Source organism: Meleagris gallopavo, chromosome 5 (genome assembly GCF_905368555.1).
Source record: "Meleagris gallopavo chromosome 5, MGAL_WU_HG_1.1, whole genome shotgun sequence".
Taxonomy (NCBI): Eukaryota; Metazoa; Chordata; class Aves; order Galliformes; family Phasianidae; genus Meleagris; species Meleagris gallopavo.
The window spans coordinates 37,020,055-37,026,054 of record NC_139408.1 but is presented as its reverse complement, the minus strand read 5'-3'; the positions used below and the strand labels follow the sequence as shown (position 1 = coordinate 37,026,054).

The 6,000-nt window shown below is 44.1% G+C and overlaps 1 non-coding gene across 1 annotated transcript; it reads right to left on the bottom strand.

Moving 5' to 3' along the window:
• Positions 1 to 1,076: 1,076 nt before the first annotated feature.
• Positions 1,077 to 1,363, bottom strand: LOC146544320 (RNase MRP). The gene has a single exon (XR_014883853.1).
• Between the last annotated feature and the right edge of the window lie 4,637 nt (positions 1,364 to 6,000).

Genomic DNA, 6,000 nt, shown 5'->3' with positions numbered 1-6,000 from the left:
AAAGAGCCTCAGGAGAGACCCGAGGCCGACCCCTGGGATTCTGGAGTCGGGCGTACAGAGGGTCTGAAGAGTGCTACACTCCAACTGAGAAGGAGATCTTAGCCGCGTATGAGGGGGTTCGGGCTGCTTCCGAAGTAATCGGTACAGAAACACAGCTCCTTCTGGCACCTCGACTGCCAGTGCTGAACTGGATGTTCAAGGGAAAGGGTCCCTCCACCCATCATGCTACTGATGCCACTTGGAGTAAGTGGATTGCGCTGATTACGCAGCGAGCGCGGATGGGGAATCTCAACCGTCCAGGAATCCTAGAGGTGATCATGGACTGGCCTGAAGGCAAAAAGTTTGGAACACCGCCAGCAGAAGAGATATCATGTGCTAAAGAGGCCCCACCATATAATGAACTACCCGAAAAAGAGAAGACATATGCCCTATTCACAGATGGATCGTGTTGTATTGTGGGGAAACACCGCAGATGGAAAGCCGCTGTGTGGAGCCCCACACGACAAGTTGCAGAGGCCACTGAAGGAAAAGGAGAATCGAGCCAATTTGCAGAGGTAAAGGCTGTCCAACTGGCCTTGGATGTTGCTGAACGGGAGAGGTGGCCAATGCTTTATGTTTACACTGACTCGTGGATGGTGGCAAATGCTCTATGGGGGTGGTTACAGCAGTGGGAGCAAAACAACTGGCAAAGAAAGGGTAAACCTATTTGGGCTGCTGACCTGTGGAAAGATATTGCTGCCCGAATAAAGAATATGGTTATAAAGGTGCGTCACGTAGATGCCCATGTGCCCAAGAATAGGGCTACTGAAGAGCAGCAAAATAACCATCAGGTAGACAGAGCTGCCAGAATTGAGGTGGCCCAAATAGATCTGGACTGGCAGAACAAGGGTGAATTATTTCTAGCCCGATGGGCCCATGAGACCTCAGGCCATCAAGGGAGAGATGCGACATATAAGTGGGCTAGAGACCGAGGGGTGGATTTAACTATGGATGCTATTGCGCAAATCATTCACGACTGTGACACGTGTGCCACAATTAAACAAGCCAAGAGAATGAAACCTCTCTGGGAGGAAGGGGATGGCCTGAGAGTGAGCCCCGTTCTGTTGGTGCTGCGGACCCGGCTGGCGGGACTCGCCTCCGCACTACCTGCGTGTCTGTGGCCGTGACGAAATCCCGCCCCGCGCTCACCCGCTCGGCCCGGGAGCGTCTCAGCGGCGTGCGCGAGCTGCGGGGCGGGGCGGGCGCCGGCGGCGCGCGGCACTCTCTGCCCGCGGTCCGGGGACTTTCCCCTAGGCGGGCGCGCGGCCCTCGAGGAACAGGCGTCCTCCGTGCGTAGCCTAGAGAGCAGGTCTTCAGAACATCCCACTCTTCCTCCCAGAGAGGTTTCATTCTCTTGGCTTGTTTAATTGTGGCACACGTGTCACAGTCGTGAATGATTTGCGCAATAGCATCCATAGTTAAATCCACCCCTCGGTCTCTAGCCCACTTATATGTCGCATCTCTCCCTTGATGGCCTGAGGTCTCATGGGCCCATCGGGCTAGAAATAATTCACCCTTGTTCTGCCAGTCCAGATCTATTTGGGCCACCTCAATTCTGGCAGCTCTGTCTACCTGATGGTTATTTTGCTGCTCTTCAGTAGCCCTATTCTTGGGCACATGGGCATCTACGTGACGCACCTTTATAACCATATTCTTTATTCGGGCAGCAATATCTTTCCACAGGTCAGCAGCCCAAATAGGTTTACCCTTTCTTTGCCAGTTGTTTTGCTCCCACTGCTGTAACCACCCCCATAGAGCATTTGCCACCATCCACGAGTCAGTGTAAACATAAAGCATTGGCCACCTCTCCCGTTCAGCAACATCCAAGGCCAGTTGGACAGCCTTTACCTCTGCAAATTGGCTCGATTCTCCTTTTCCTTCAGTGGCCTCTGCAACTTGTCGTGTGGGGCTCCACACAGCGGCTTTCCATCTGCGGTGTTTCCCCACAATACAACACGATCCATCTGTGAATAGGGCATATGTCTTCTCTTTTTCGGGTAGTTCATTATATGGTGGGGCCTCTTTAGCACGTGATATCTCTTCTGCTGGCGGTGTTCCAAACTTTTTGCCTTCAGGCCAGTCCATGATCACCTCTAGGATTCCTGGACGGTTGAGATTCCCCATCCGCGCTCGCTGCGTAATCAGCGCAATCCACTTACTCCAAGTGGCATCAGTAGCATGATGGGTGGAGGGACCCTTTCCCTTGAACATCCAGTTCAGCACTGGCAGTCGAGGTGCCAGAAGGAGCTGTGTTTCTGTACCGATTACTTCGGAAGCAGCCCGAACCCCCTCATACGCGGCTAAGATCTCCTTCTCAGTTGGAGTGTAGCACTCTTCAGACCCTCTGTACGCCCGACTCCAGAATCCCAGGGGTCGGCCTCGGGTCTCTCCTGAGGCTCTTTGCCACAAACTCCAAGTGGGACCTTTCTCTCCAGCAGCAGTGTAGAGGATGTTCTTCGCATCCTGTTCCATCCGTACTGGCCCCAGGGCCACGGCACGGGCTATCTCTTGTTTAATCTGCTCAAAAGCCTGCTGCTGCTCAGGACCCCACATAAAATCATTCTTCTTCCGTGTCACCTGATAAAGGGGGCTTACAATGAGGCTGTAGTTTGGAACATGCATTCTCCAAAAACCCACTACACCCAGGAACGATTGTGTCTCTTTCTTATTAGTGGGTGGAGACATGGCACCCGGAACTTGAGCATCAGCAGTCAAACCCCCAGTACATTGCATGATGTTATGATGTGGAATACAGATAATGAAAAATCATGAAACCATGACACAGTTCTCCTGAAATTAATCAAGCACTTTGAATAATGAATAGAGGTACTTCTAGATGTACTTGTGGTTATTAGTATTAGCAAAGTATAACAAAGGAATTTGAAATTGTAACTGCAAAGCAATGTTAATTGATTGTACCTACACAAAATGAAAGGATTCTCTTAACTGCTCGTTCCATAGCATGAACATTTAAAGTAATGTGATCTCTAACTTTCTGCCAGAACAAACAAGAGTAGCAGTGTTCTCATACCCTCATTTTAAGAAAATCTATCAAATGAGCAAGTGTTAACAAGCCATTTGAAAAGACAGTGCATGCACTCAGATATTCTACTAATCATCATAAACAGGACTGAATCTAGATACCCTGCAAGAAGTACTTCAGAACTATTGGAAGGAAAACTTGAAAATTTACACACCCAGATCTGATCTCACTCTATTTTAGTATAAATTATGGTCATTAAGATATTTGCAGGGAGTTAAAATACAACAGAGCCTTTGCTTATATCACTTCAAGTACTTGATCTGGGAGATGCACTTCAAAAACACATTGATTCTGCTTCAATCTGAAACAGTGCCACCAGGGTCCCTGTGCTCCTGTCAGCATCAGCCAGGGGATGGGAAACTGGAGGATTCTGCTTCTTCTCAAGAGGGCACTCACAATCATATTTATTCTGGTAGAGAGGCACAACTACCATTTAAGCAAATGGCCTTCAGGCTACCACTTAAGCAAAAAGTAAGAAAATATTTCATCAGCTGAAGCTGACTTACTTTTCCTGCAGTACTCAAAGGTCAAGAAAGACAATGCCCAAGAGCTGGGTAAAGACACAAGGCTGGACATTCTGAAGTTTGTCAGAAAATGCATTACATTGAAATCTGACTCCTATATTTGTGCATTACATTAAACATTTATTCAGTAAAATACTGAAATAGCGATTTCAAGTAAGAGCTGAAAAGGAACTCTCTCTCAGGAGCTGGATTTCAGGAGAAGGTTAAGGGCAGTGACCCCCTACCAAGAAAATGAAAGCCTCCATGAGATGTATGTGAGGTACTGCTGCAGTTCCAAAAACATTTTAAATTTAGGATAGCAGCATATCCAGTGCTGCCTACTGAGTAACACAGAGCTGTCTACTAATCTCTAGCAGTATCTCAGAATTTGTCAGAGTCATAACTTATTGAGAAATGAGAGCATTCTTCACCTTGTGAGATCAGGTCCCTAGGTGGTAATACATTTTTTTGTTCACCCAGAGGCTCATCCACAACTAAGAAATTAAGGAACTGAAGTGAATTATTCAGTGACACCAAAAACAATGAATGGAAAATTACATGCAAGCCTTGGCAAAGCATCCTGAAGCAGCACACTGAGCTTGTATTAGAGCCCAACCATATTTCAGAATCAAAGAGAAGATGCTTGTGCACAAAGGGAAGTGGTGTGCAGCAGTCTGAGACTGAGACCAAGAAATTGCTGCAAATACTCAACTTTTGATGGCTACATAAGCCTGGTGGGATCCTGCTTGCTTGTGGGGGAAAGGGGCTAAAATCTAAGCAACGGCTGAGGTCCAGATTCTGAAAGAGAAAGGATTAATGAAGTCTAAAATGGTAATGTACATGTGGCAACATCATAGTTAGACATTAATAACCAATATTTCATAATTTGTGACACACTTCTTCACTGTTGCTGTATTGAGTGAACTATCAGTGACTCAGAATGAAAGTGTATGTCAGAGTGAACTGGAACAGGTTTCCTGTGACTATAAGCTAGCAAAGACACTGACAGTACAGGCTCAGGATGACTCTCTGGGTCAAGCACTTAAATAACCAATTTCTTGTAAAGAATAATGGCACAAGGAATGGAAACTACTGTGTTTTCCTGATCTGACCAGACCATCACAAATCTTTCTGTGAGCTTCAGTTGCACATGCTGATTTTTAAGTTCCCCTGAGAGCAGCAACTCTTAAACTTCAGCAATTTTTCGTTAAACATCTCCAGCTGCTTTTTTTTTTTCATGTCTGATACCTCAGAACAGCTAAACTGATTCTTTTGAAATTCTGCATTAATGCTAGTTTCTAAGCTTGTCAAGCGTGAGAAGAAAGAAAAATATACCAGTGGGATGAAGCAGAGCTTTATCCTGCAGCTGTATCACTAGAGCATGATGAATTGGAGTTTAGCAAAATTTCTTAATGCTACAAGCAATGACACAGTTAAATCCTACTCTTGCTTTTTCTGTTCCTTTTTCCAGTATGAGTATGACACTTCGAAATAGCTGTAACTAAAAACAACTGTTTTGTTGTCCCCTACTCATAGTGATCCCCAGTACCTTTGTGAGGTAGGATGTTATGTAAAGTTTGTGTTAAATTATTCTGGGATAGTCTAAATGTCTAAGGAGAAAAGAAAACTCTAATTTTGAAGGCATTAATGCCTGCAGACATTAACTTTCCTTGTACTGATGTAGCCAGGCATAAATCTATACAGTAGATTTATTGGTGTTCATTTCAAGGGTCTTTCTTTGCCTCTTTGAAGCATTTGGCATTGGCTGTGGTTGCAAACAGGATATTGAACTAGATGAACCACAGCAGCAGTCTTTGTGTTCCCAAATTTTTTTTTTTTTTTCTAAAAAAATAAACTCAAAAAAATTCTTTAGGGGATGAGGTATGATTTACAATCAAATAAGCATTATGTATGTGATGCATCTGCCCCTGTATTAAATGATAGAATCATGTGAAATATAAGAAAAGTACAAAAACAAAAATGGGTTGGGTGCTTCAGAAGTATAGATTCTTAATTTGATGTTTGTATCTGAAGAAAATAAGCACTTACAAATGATTTGATTTTGAAGAATAGAGAATAGTGAGTTAGTAACATTTTCCCTATCCACTGGTTAAGAAAGACTGTTTTGAAAAAAAAAATGTACAATTTTGTATACTTTCTAAATTTAAAACCACAGCTAAAATCAAATGAAAATACCATCAACTGACACAGAGCAAAATAAAATGGCTCAGTATCAAAGAACAGAATTAATATGTTTGCTAAAAATATAGAACAAACTACAGTTACTGCGAAGTCTAAAGGCAGAATTATTCATTTATTTATCAGCTACAGAAAACAAGTTATTGTCAAATCTAGTACTAAAAATATGTTTTCAGATTTGGCCTTATGTGTGAAGGATCAACAAAACTGCAGAGA